This window comes from Arachis stenosperma, chromosome 6 (genome assembly GCF_014773155.1).
Source record: "Arachis stenosperma cultivar V10309 chromosome 6, arast.V10309.gnm1.PFL2, whole genome shotgun sequence".
NCBI lineage: Eukaryota > Viridiplantae > Streptophyta > Magnoliopsida > Fabales > Fabaceae > Arachis > Arachis stenosperma.
This window is the reverse complement of record NC_080382.1, coordinates 49718085-49730884: the sequence shown is the minus strand read 5'-3', so window position 1 is coordinate 49730884 and position 12800 is coordinate 49718085. Positions and strand designations below refer to the sequence as shown.

General features: G+C 39.5%; 1 non-coding gene across 1 annotated transcript; it reads right to left on the bottom strand.

Moving 5' to 3' along the window:
* Positions 1 to 1766: 1766 nt before the first annotated feature.
* On the bottom strand, positions 1767 to 1874 carry LOC130937910 (small nucleolar RNA R71). Its single transcript, XR_009069102.1, has one exon. It is a non-coding gene; the product is annotated as a small nucleolar RNA R71 (small nucleolar RNA).
* Between the last annotated feature and the right edge of the window lie 10926 nt (positions 1875 to 12800).

Sequence of the window (12800 nt, the reverse complement as noted above, 5' to 3'; positions counted from 1 at the left end):
AATCCAAAAAAAATTACAAAATCATAAAAACCAAAAATAATTTTATGTTTCTTGTTTGAGTCTAGTGTTTAATTTTAAGTTTGGTGTCAATTGCATGTCTTTATTCTTCTAATTTTCGAAAATTACATGCATTATTTTCTTCATTAATCTTCAAGTTGTTCTTGATGATTTTCTTGCTCTGATCTTTAAATTCTCTTGTCTTGAGTGTTTTGTTGTTTCTCATATGCATTCTCAATTTGTTAGTAGTATACAAACTTCTAAGTTTGGTGTCTTGCATGCGTTGTTTATTTTATTTTAGTTGCATTTTGATTATTCCTCATCATTAAAAATTCAAAAATTTTTTTTCTTTGTGTCTTTTCAAGTCAATAATACAGGGAATTGAAGATTCAGAACATACAGCAGAGGAATTACACAGAAAAAGCTGGGCGTTCAAAACGCCCAGTGAGGAAGAAAAACTGGCGTTTAAACGCCAGCCAGGGTGCCTGGCTGGGCATTTAACGCCCAAAAAGGTAGAGTTTTGGGCGTTAAACGCCCAGAATGGTATCCATTCTGGCGTTTAACGCCAGGATGGCACAAGAGGGAAGATTTTGTTTTTAATTCAAATTTTTTCAAGTTTTCATAATTTTTTAAAATCAAATCTTTTTCAAATCATATCTTTTCAATCATATATTTTGAAAATCAATTTCTTTCCATTTTCAAAAATACTTGCTAACAATTAATGATTTGATTCAACATTTCAATTATGTTGCCTTTTCTGTTGAGAAAGGTTTAATGTTTGAATCATATCTTTTAAATTTCTTGTTAGCCAAGTCATTAATTTTCAAAATCAAATCTTTTCAAATTATTTTTCAAATCATATCTTCTCAATCATATCTTTTTAAAACTATATCTTTTCAATCATATCTTTTTGATTTCTAATTTCAAAATCTTTTTCAATTTCACTTAATTTCTTTCCCAATCTTAGTTTTCGAAAATCAATTACCATTTTTCAAAATTTCTTTTAATTAATTCACTTTAATTTTCGAAAATTTCCTCCCCTCTTCTCACATCCTTCTATTTATGGACTAACACTCCTCCTCAATGCACAATTCGAACTCTATCCCTCTTGATAAGTTCGAATTCTTCTACCTCCTCCTTCTATTCTTCTTTTCTTCTGACACCTCAAGGAATCTCTATACTGTGACATAGAGGACTCCATACTTTCTTGTTCTCTTTTCTTTCATATGAGCAGGAGCAAAGACAAAAGCATTCTTGTTGAGGCTGAACCTGAACCTGAAAGGACCTTGAAGCGAAAGCTAAGAGAAGCTAAAGCATTACTCTCTGTAGAGGACCTGACAGAAATCTTCAAACTAGAAGAAGATATGGCAGCCGAAAACAACAACAATGCCAACAGTGCAAGGAAGGTGCTGGGTGACTTTACTGCACCTACTACCGATTTCTATGGGAGAAGCATATCTATCCCTGCCATTGGAGCAAACAACTTTGAGCTTAAGCCTCAATTAGTTTCTCTAATGCAACAGAATTGCAAGTTCCATGGACTTCCATTAGAAGATCCTCATCAGTTTTTAGCTGAATTGTTGCAAATCTGTGACACTGTCAAGACCAATGGGGTTGACCATGAGGTCTACAGACTTATGCTATTCCCTTTTGTTATAAGAGACAGAGCTAGAATATGGTTGGACTCACAACCTAAAGAAAGCCTGAAGTCTTGGGAAAAGCTAGTCAATGCCTTCTTGGCAAAGTTCTTTCCACCTCAAAAATTGAGTAAGCTTAGAGTGGAAGTCTAAACCTTCAGACAGAAGGAAGGTGAATCTCTCTATGAAGCTTGGGAAAGATACAAACAATTGATCAGAAAGTGTCCTTCTGACATGCTTTCTGAATGGAGCATCATAGGTATCTTCTATGATGGTCTGTCTGAACTATCCAAGATGTCATTGGACAGCTCTGCTGGAGGATCTCTTCATCTGAAGAAGACGCCTACAGAAGCTCAAGAACTCATTGAAATGGTTGCAAATAACCAATTTATGTACACTTCGGAAAGGAATCCTGTGAACAATGGGACAAATCAGAAGAAAGGAGTTCTTGAGATTGATACTATGAATGCCATACTTGCTCAGAACAAAATATTGACTCAGCAAGTCAATATGATTTCTCAAAGTCTGTCTGGAATGCAAGCTGCACCAGGTAGTACTAAGGACGCTTCATCTGAAGAAGAAGCTTATGATCCTGAGAACCCTTCAATGGAAGAGGTGAATTACATGGGAGAACCCTATGCAAAAACCTATAATCCTTCATGGAAAAATCATCCAAATCTCTTATGGAAGGATCAACAGAGACCTCAACAAGGTTTCAACAACAATAATGGTGGAAGAAATAGGTTTGGCAATGGCAAGCCTTTTCCATCATCTTCTCAGCAACAGACAGAGAATTCTAAGCAGAGCCACTCTGACTTAGCAACCATGGTCTCTGATCTAATCAAAACCACTCAAAGTTTCATGACTGAAACAAGGTCCTCTATTAGAAACTTGGAGGCACAAGTGGGTCAGCTGAGTAAGAAAGTTACTGAACTCCCTCCTAGTACTCTTCCAAGCAATACAGAAGAGAATCCAAAAGGAGAGTGCAAGGCCATCAACATGGCCGAATTTGGAGAGGAAAAAGAGGCAGTGAGCACCATTGAGGAAGACCTCAATGGACGTCCACTGGCCTCCAATGAGTTCCCTAATAAGGAACCATGGGAATCTGAGGCTCACACTGAGACCATAAAGATTCCATTGGAATTACTTTTGCCATTCATGAGCTCTGATGAGTATTCTTCCTCTGAAGAGGACGAAGATGTCACTGAAGAGCAAGTTGCTAAGTACCTTAGAGCAATCATGAAGTTAAATGACAAGTTATTTGGTAATGAGACTTGGGAGGATGAACCCCCTTTGCTCACCAAAGAACTTGATGATTTGACTAGGCAGAGATTACCTCAAAAAAGACAGGATCCTGGGAAGTTCTCAATACCTTGTACCATAGGCACCATGACCTTTGAGAAGGCTCTATGTGACCTAGGGTCAAGCATAAACCTCATGCCTCTCTCTGTAATAGAGAAGCTAGGGATGTTTGAGGTGCAAGCTGCAAGAATCTCACTAGAGATGGCAGACAATTCAAGAAAACAAGCTTATGGACTTGTAGAGGATGTTCTGGTAAAGGTTGAAGACCATTACATCCCTGCTGATTTCATAGTCTTAGAGACTGGGAAGTGCATGGATGAATCCATCATCCTTGGCAGACCCTTCCTAGCCACAGTAAAGGCTGTGATTGATATTGACAGAGGAGAATTGATCATTCAAGTGAATGAAGAATCCTTTGTGTTTAAGGCTCAAGGATACCCCTCTGTAACCATGGAGAGGAAGCATGAAGAACTTCTCTCAAAATAGAGCCCCCACAATCAAACTCTAAGTTTGGTGTTGGGAGGCCACAACCAAATTCCAAGTTTGGTGTTGAACCCCCACATTCAAACTCTAAGTTAGGTGTTGGGAGGTTCCAACATTGCTCTGAGTATCTGTGAGGCTCCCTGAGAGCCCACTGTCAAGCTACTGACATTAAAGGAGCGCTTGTTGGGAGGTAACCCAATGTTATATTTATCTATTTTCCTATGTTATTTTATGTTTTCTATAGGTTGATGATCACGTGAAGTAACAAAATCAATTGAAAAAGCAAAAATAGAATGAAAAACAGAAAGAAAAATAGCACACCCTGGAGGAAAACTTGCTGGCATTTAAATGCCAGTGAGGACAGCAAAATGGGCGTTTAACGCCAAGTCTGGCACCATTCTGGGCGTTTAACGCCAGAAAGGGGCACCAGACTGGCGTTTAACGCCAGGAATGGGCAAGAAGCTGGCATTAAACGCCAGAAAAGGGCACCAGCCCGGCGTTTAATGCCAGGATTGGCAGAAAGAGCATTTTTGCTCACCACTTGGTGTAGGGATGAATTATCCTTGACACCTCAGGATCTGTGGGCCCCACAGGATCCCCACCTACCCCACCACTCTCTCTCTTCTTCACCCATTCAACAATCACCTCAATACCTCTTCCCCAAAAACCCCTCACATATCAAATCCCACCATTCTCTTCACCACTCACATCCATCCTTCATAAAACCCCACCTACCCCACCATCCAAATTCAAACCACTTTTCCTCCCAAACCCACCCATAATGGCCGAACCTTACCCCTATCTCCACCCCTATATAAACCCATCTTCACTCCTTCATTTTCACACAACCTACACACTACTTCTCCCCCTTGGCCGAAAAATAAAGCCACCTCTATCTCCTCTATTTCTTCTTCTTCTACTCTCTTCTTTCTTTTTTTGCTCGAGGATGAGCAAACCTTCTAAGTTTGGTGTTGTAAAAGCATTGCTTTTTGTTTTTCCATAACCATTTATGGCCCATAAGGCCGGAGAAACCTCTAGAAAGAGGAAAGGGAAGGCAAAAGCTTCCACCTCCGAGTCATGGGAGATGGAGAGATTCATCTCAAGGGTGCATCAAGACCACTTCTATGAAGTTGTGGCCATGAAGAAGGTGATCCCCGAGGTCCCTTTCAAACTCAAAAAGAGTGAATATCCGGAGATCCGACATGAGATCCGATAAAGAGGTTGGGAGGTTCTTACCAACCCCATTCAACAAGTCGGAATCTTAATGGTTCAAGAGTTCTATGCCAATGCATGGATCACCAAGAACCATGATCAAAGTGTGAACCCGGACCCAAAGAATTGGCTTACAATGGTTCGGGGGAAATGCTTAGATTTTAGTCCAGAAAATGTAAGGTTGGCATTCAACTTGCCCATGATGCAAGGAGATGAACACCCTTACACTAGAAGGGTCAACTTTGATCAAAGGTTGGACCAAGTCCTCATAGACATTTGTGAAGAGGGTGCTCAATGGAAGAGAGATTCAAGAGGGAAGCCGATTCAACTGAGAAGGCATGACCTCAAGCTCGTGGCTAGAGGATGGTTGGAGTTTATCCAACGCTCAATCATTTCCACTAGCAACCGGTGTGAAGTTACTATAGACCGGGCTATCATGATTCATAGCATCATGATTGGAGAGGAAGTAGAAGTTCATGAGGTTATATCCCAATAACTTTATAAGGTGGCGGACAAGTCCTCTACCTTGGCAAGGTTAGCCTTCCCTCATCTCATTTGTCACCTCTGTAATTCAGTTGGAGTTAACATAGAGGGAGACATCCTCATTGATGAGGACAAGCCCATCACTAAGAAAAGGATGGAGCAAACAAGAGATCCCACTCATCATGAAATCCCTGAGATGCCTCAAGGGATGCACTTTCCTCCACAAAACTACTGGGAGCAAATCAACACCTCCCTAGGAGAATTGAGTTCCAACATGGGACAACTAAGGGTGGAGCACCAAGAACATTCCATCCTCCTCCATGAAATTAGAGAAGATCAAAGAGTCATGAGAGAGGAGCAACAAAGACAAGGAAGAGATATTGAAGAGCTCAAGCACTCCATAAGATCTTCAAGAAGAAGAACAAGCCGCCATCACTAAGGTGGACCCGTTCTTTAATTTCCTTGTTCTTTATTTTTCTGTTTTTCGAATTTTTATGCTTATGTTTATCTATGTTTGTGTCTTATGATCATTAGTGTCTTAGTGTCTATGCCTTAAAGTTATGAATGTCCTATAAATCCGTCACCTTTCTTAAATGAAAAATGTTCTTAATTGAAAAAGAGAAGAATTGTATGAATTTTGAATTTTATAACAGATTAATTATTTTGATGTGGTGGCAATACTTTGACTTCTGAATGTATGCTTGAACAGTGCATATGTCTTTTGAATTTGTTGTTCATGAATGTTGGCTCTTGAAAGAATGATGAAAAAAAGGAGACATGTTACTGAGGATCAGAAAAATCATAAAAATGATTCTTAAAGCAAGAAAAAGCAGTGAATACAAAAAAAAAAAGAGAAGAGAGATTATGTGCGAAAAAAAAGGAGAGAAAGCAAGCAGAAAAAGCCAACAGCCCTTTAAACCAAAAGGCATGGGTAAAAATAAAGTCGTGATCCAAGGCTAAAAAAGTGTGCTTAAGAACCCTGGACACCTCTAATTGGGGACTCTAGCAAAGCTGAGTCACAATCTGAAAACAATTCTTGTATCATAAATAAGTACATAAATTGAAATAGAAAAATAATAATATCAATCCATACAATAGACAGAGCTCCTAACGTTAACAGTGGAGGTTTAGTTGCTCATGGTTCAGAGAGAAAAATCAGGATTCAGGTAAACTGTTAAGTGCGAAATGAGGTAAGAGAAGAGAGATCCCCAAAGGGCTGATTCTTTTCCCTTTTATATCTAATCCTAATTAATGTAAAACATATTTTCTAAAACTAAAATAATATCTTTTCCTAATTGTAAATAAAATAAAAGTTGAATCAAAATTAATTTGATTGATCCGTGCCGGGCTTGAGGAGTGTGGGGACCATTGGATTTATTAAGCTCCACGCTGAACTTGGCTTTTTCCAAGTTTCAACGTGGAGAAGGCAGCAAGTGCTTCAGCATGTTCCTTTGAATCCACGCTGAACCTGGCTTTTCCCAAGTTCAGCGTGGAGAAGGCAGCAAGTTCTTCCCTGGAAGTTCTCCAATCCATGCTGAACTTGACAGGAACCAAGTTCAACGTGGAGGATGCATAGGTTGCTGGAAGAGAAATGTGCACTATTATATATCGTTGGAAAGCTCCGGAAGTTAAATTTCTAATGCCACTAAAATCACATCAAGTGGACATCTGTCGATCAAGTTATTCCATTTTAAGTGCAAGGAGGTCAGGATTGATAGCATCATTCACTTTCTCTCTTTTCTGCTACAAAACTCTGTCAAATCCCTCCGGATGCTACCTGAAATAAATAGAATTGGGCGCAACTCAAAGTAGGATCCGTAGTGGCAAAAAGATATTTAAATTTTGATTTAACTTAGCAATTCAACTGCAAATTCACAAGGAAAAGATAGATAAGATGCTCACGTATCATCCGACTTGTTTGAACTTGGTGGTGGTGTTGATCCTTCGTCACCAGAGGGTAGGGGTACCTGCAAGGAACTCTGATGCTTAAGTTAGCAAGCAGGGTTTTAGTAGAATCAGAGTATGAGTTATACCTGGGTGCTCCAGTATATTTATAGTTGTGTGGAGTGACCTTTCTAGATAAGATAAGTTAGTTATCTTATCTTATCTTTAAGTGAAGTCATCTTATTTCGTAGGGGAACCGCATTTATCTTTCTAGGCTTTAGTTGCCTTTAGATGTGGGTCATGTTCCTTTGTTTGGGCCTTTTTGGGCCTCTGTAGTGGTTTGGCCGACCTCTTTTATGAAGAGGTCGGATAATCCTGGTCTGAACAGATTGGTCGACTTGTCTTCAGTTAGCTCGGGTCGTATAACTCGACCTAGGATATGAACACATCCACTAGAGTGTCGATACTTGGGAGTGGATAGGGATCTTTTGGGCAGGCTTTATTGAGATCTGTGTAGTCGGTGCACATCCGCCACTTCCCATTTGGCTTTTTTACCAAGACAACATTGGCAAGCCATAGTAGGTATTTGACTTCTCTTATAAATCCTACCTCTAGTAGGGCTTGTACTTGTTCCTCCATAGCTTGGGACCTTTCTGGTCCGAGTTTCCTATGGCGTTGCTGTACTGGCCGAGATCCTGGGTATACGACCAATTTGTGGCACATTAGTTTAGGGTCTATGCCTGGCATGTCCACGGCCTTCCATGCAAAGAGGTCGGTGTTATCCTTTAGGAGATGTATCAGAGATTCCTTTATGTCTCCTTTTAAGGCTGCCCCTAATTTTGTTGTTTTATCCGAGTTATCTCCGATCTGGATTTCCTCGATCTCGCCCTCGGGTTGTAGACGGAGTTCTTCCCGATCCCGAACTCCTCCGAGTTCGATGGTGTTGATTTCTTCTCCTTTGCCTCAAAGATTTAGACACTCGTTGTAACAGCGTTGCGCAACTTTCTAGTCTCCTTTTATTGTGGTGATCCTTTCTGGAGTTGGGAATTTCATGCATAGATGGAGAGTTAAAACTACTTCGGCATGTTGATTAAGTATTGTCCGACCAATCAAGGCGCTGTAGGCTGAGTTCGCATCGACTATGATGTAGTCTATGTTGAGCATCCTTGATCAGATTCCCTTTCCAAAGGTTGTGTGTAGTGAGATATATCCGAGCGGTTGGATTGGAGTGTCTCCTAGTCTGAACAAGCTGTTCGGATATGATCTGAGCTCTTTTTTCTATAAGCTGAGTTTGTTAAAGGCAGATTTAAACAGTATGTTTGCGGAGCTTCCTTGGTCTACTAGCGTATGGTGGAGATTAGCATTGGCCAGTACAATCGTAATGACTATGGGATCATCATGTCCCGAGATGATGTCTGTTGCTTCCTCTTGGGTAAAGGTGATAGTAGGGAGGTCGGGTGATGCTTCTCCTCCCTAATTCTATGAAACTAAGGGCTTTATATAGGCTCTCCTAATTTACAAACTTAAATGAAATTGAAAGCAAATTACAATAAAATGAAAATGAACTATTCTAGATGCTTCTTGTGGCCTTGATTGGTTGACAATTGTAGGCTTGAATGAGAGTTGGAGTGGGCTTCATTGAAGGTTGGGGGCTGCAGGAAGAAGTTGAAGTGCCACGCCCACTTGAATTTGTTCTTTGGAGTATGACCCACTTTGCAACATTGAAAATATGGAGTTGTTTGGGCCTTAAATTGAATGTCCAATATTAGATATTATATAATGCTAGAAAGCCCTGGATGTTAGCTTTCCAACGCTACAAGAATCAACTTATTTGGACATCTGTAGCTCATGTTATGCCAAGTACACCGGCATGCCACGCCCACTATTTGGCATGCCACACCTTCAATGATGTACAAAATATTCCTCTCTCACCATTAGAACTGGCGTGCCATGCCCATTATGAAAATAGAGCTGGCGTGCCACGCCCAAGTTTTGCAACGCTGAAATAATGGCCTTTGTCACCTTCAGGTTCAACGTCCATGATGAGCGGATAATTTATACGCTTTTTAGCATTGTTCTTACATATGTTTTAGTATGTTTTATTCACTTTTTAGTATATTTTTGTTAGTTTTTATGCAAAAATCACATTTCTGGACTTTACTATGAGTTTGTGTATTTTTCTATAATTTTAGGTATTTTCTGGCTAAAATTGAGGGACCTAAGCAAAAATCTGATTCAGAGGCTGAAAAAGGACTGAAGATGTTGTTGGATTCTGACCCTCATGCACGCGAAATGGATTTTCTGGAGCTACAGAAGCCCAATTGGCACGCTCTCAATTGCGTTGGAAAGTAGACATCTTGGGCTTTCCAGCAATGTATAATAGATCATACTTTACCCGAGATTTGATAGCGCAAATTGGCGTTTTAACGCCAACTTTTTACCCTTTTCTGGCGTTAAACGCCAGAACTGGGATAAAAGTTTGAGTTAAATGCCCAAACTGGCAACAAAGTTGGCGTTTAATGCCAGGAATAGCTTCTACACGTGAAAGCTTTAATGCTCAACCCAAACACACACCAAGTGGGCCCAAAAGTAGATTTCTGCACTATCTATCTTAGTTTATCCATTTTCTGTAAACCGAGGTTACTAGTTTAGTATAAAAACTACTTTTAGAGATTCATTTGGTACCTCATGACATTTTACATCTGACTTTGTATCTTCTACGGCATGAGTCTCTAAACCCCATGGTTGGGGGTGAGGAGCTCTGCTGTGTCTCGATGGATTAATGCAATTATTTCTGTTTTCTATTCAATCATGCTTGTTTCTATTCTAAGATATTCATTCGTACTTCAACATGATGAATGTGATGATCCATGACATTCATCACCATTTTCAACTTATGAACGCGTGCCTGACAACCACTTCCGTTCTTCCTTAGATTGAGTGTGTATCTCTTGGGTTCCTTGTTCACGAGTTTGATTGCCTCTCCTGACAACAAAGCATTCAAATCTGTGAAACAAGAGTCTTTGTGGTATAAGCTAGAATCAATAGGCAGCACTCTTGAGATCCGGCAAGGGGTGACTGTGACGAGCTTTAAAATCACAAATGTTGGGCGCAGTGACAGTGTGCAAAAGGATCAATGGATCCTATTCCGGCATGAGTGATAACCGACAGATGATTAGCCATGCGGAAAACTGTAGAGGACCATTTTCACTGAGAGAACGGATGGTAGCCATTGACAACGGTGATCTACCAACATACAGCTTGCCATGGAAGGAACCTTGCGTGCATGAAGAAGACAACAGTAGGAAAGCAGAGATTCAGAAGACAGAGCATCTCCGAAACCTCAACCTGTTCTCCATTACTGAATCACAAGTACTTTTCATTTCATGTTATTTATTCTTCATAAACAAAATCATCTTGTATATCACAATTTCGTGTACCAAGTTTTTGGTGCCGTTGCCGGGGATTGTTCGAGTTTGGACATCTAACGGTTCATCTTGTTGCTTTAATTAGGAGTAATTTATTTTTGTTGGTTTAGAGTCACTAAATTTGAGTTTTTTGTTTGAGTTTAGCTTCATATTTTAAGTTTGGTGTCCTGTTTGTGTTTTCCCTTTTTATTTTCGAAAAAAATTGTGTTTGGTTTTCTAAAAATTCTAAGTTTGGTGTGCTTTGTTGCTTATTTTCTTATACATTTTTGAATTATTAGTGTTCCAAGTATAAAATTTTTAAGTTTGGTGTCCTTTGTTGTTTTTATTTTCTTAAAAAAAAATTTCAAAATTTGTTCTTGGTGTTCATCTTAACCTTCAAAGTGTTCTTGGTGTTCATCTCAACATTCATAGTTTTCTTGTTTGTTTCCATTGTTTTAATCTAAAAGTTCCAAGTTTGGTGTCACTTTGTTGTTTTTCTCTCTCCACTTTAAATTCAAAAAAAAATATCTTTCCTTTAATTCCCCATAAAATTTCGAATCCCATGGGTTGACTTGGTCAATTCTTTTTAAATCTTATCTTTTTCAAAACTTTCTAACTAATTTCTCTCTCTCTATTTTTCGAAAATATTCTACAAAAATTTTTCAAAATATTTTTAATTAATTAATTATTTTATTTTTCAATTTCTTTTTATTTCATTTTTTTATTTTCGGTATTTAAATATATATATAATAATAATAATAAATAAATAAATAAAAGAATAATTTTTACAATCCACATCATCTCCCTTTCTCCATCATGGACCTAAGTGGAAATGAACAGTCCAGAAGGACTATGGGGTCATATGCCAACCCCACTACTGCTTTATATGGGAGTAGTATGTGTATACCCTCATAAGAGCTAACACTTTTGAGCTAAATCCTCAGCTCATTATCATGGTGTAGCAAAACTGCTAGTATTACGGTCTTCCACAAGAAGAACCTATTGAGTTTCTGGCACAGTTCCTATAAATTGCTGACACAGTACATGATAAGGAAGTGGATCAGGATGTCTACAGATTATTGCTATTTCCATTTGCTCTAAAAGACTGATGACATGTCACCATGTCACGTTTTTCTATGCTTTTTCCTTTGTTTTCAATAGGTTTTATGCACTTTCTTGAGCCATAAGCAAGCCAATTGGGTAGATTTTCATGCTTCCTTTGATTTAATCAACCATATGTGAATTAATGCAATTTCATGAGATTTTATGCTATATTTGATGCATATTAGGATAGAATGAATATCTCATGATTTTGAGCATAGCTTTGATGTGTTTGGTTGATTAATGATAGGTGAAGAAAGCTTGAAGAAAGGTTGAAGCAAGAAGGAATAACTAGGAGTAAAGAGAGGACAATGGAATAAGTGAAATTGAACCAGGAAGCAAAAAGTTGGACCTGAAGTTAGCCCTCAAACTTTTGCACAAACTTTTGGGTGAAAAGTTAGCCTCAAAGTTAGACCCCTAACTTTTGGGCTAACGTTGGAAATTGAAAATCACTCCCTGGCACCTAAAGTTTGCGCCAACGTTAGACCCCTAACTTTTGGGCTAACGTTGGCATGAGAAAAACACCCCTGACCACTAAAAGTTTGCGCCAACGTTAGACCCCTAACTTTTGGGCTAACGTTGGCACATGGGAAATACAAAGGGGAGCAAAAGTTTGCGCCAACGTTAGACCCCTAACTTTTGGGCTAACGTTGGCGCCACACACCACAACAGCTTGAAGGGGTATACTTCCAACAAGAATAACTTGAGCTATAGAGCTCCAAATGAGGTGATTCAAGAAGCATTGGAAAGTAGGAATCAAGAGCTTTCCAAGCATATATGGCACTGCATGGTGGACACTAAAATTGAGGGAGAAAACTGCCCCGCAATGTGCATAAACGAACATGGTGGCAACCTGCAGTGAGGCCAACTGACCTCTGCACCTTCAACGGAATATAACTCGAGCTGTAGAGCTCCAATTGATGCGCTTCCAACGGCAATGGAAAGTAGACATTCAGGGCTTTCCAACAATGTATAATAGTATGGGGTGGACAATACGTTTGAGCCTCCAGAACTGGCGTTTTCGCCAACGTTTGAGGCAAACTTTACCTCAAACGCTGCACACCAAAGCCAGCAACCATGCCCTCTTCAAATGATCATAACTTGAGTTGTAGATGTCCAATTGAAGTGATTCCAAGTGGGTTAGAAAGCTGACATTTAGAGCTTTCCAACCATATATGATAGTCTATATTGGGCATAAAATTGGCAACATGACAAGAGGACAAAGTTGGCGCCATAAATGTGCATAAGGGAGGCCAACGTTGGAGCAAAAGTTAGACCCCAAACTTTTGCCCCA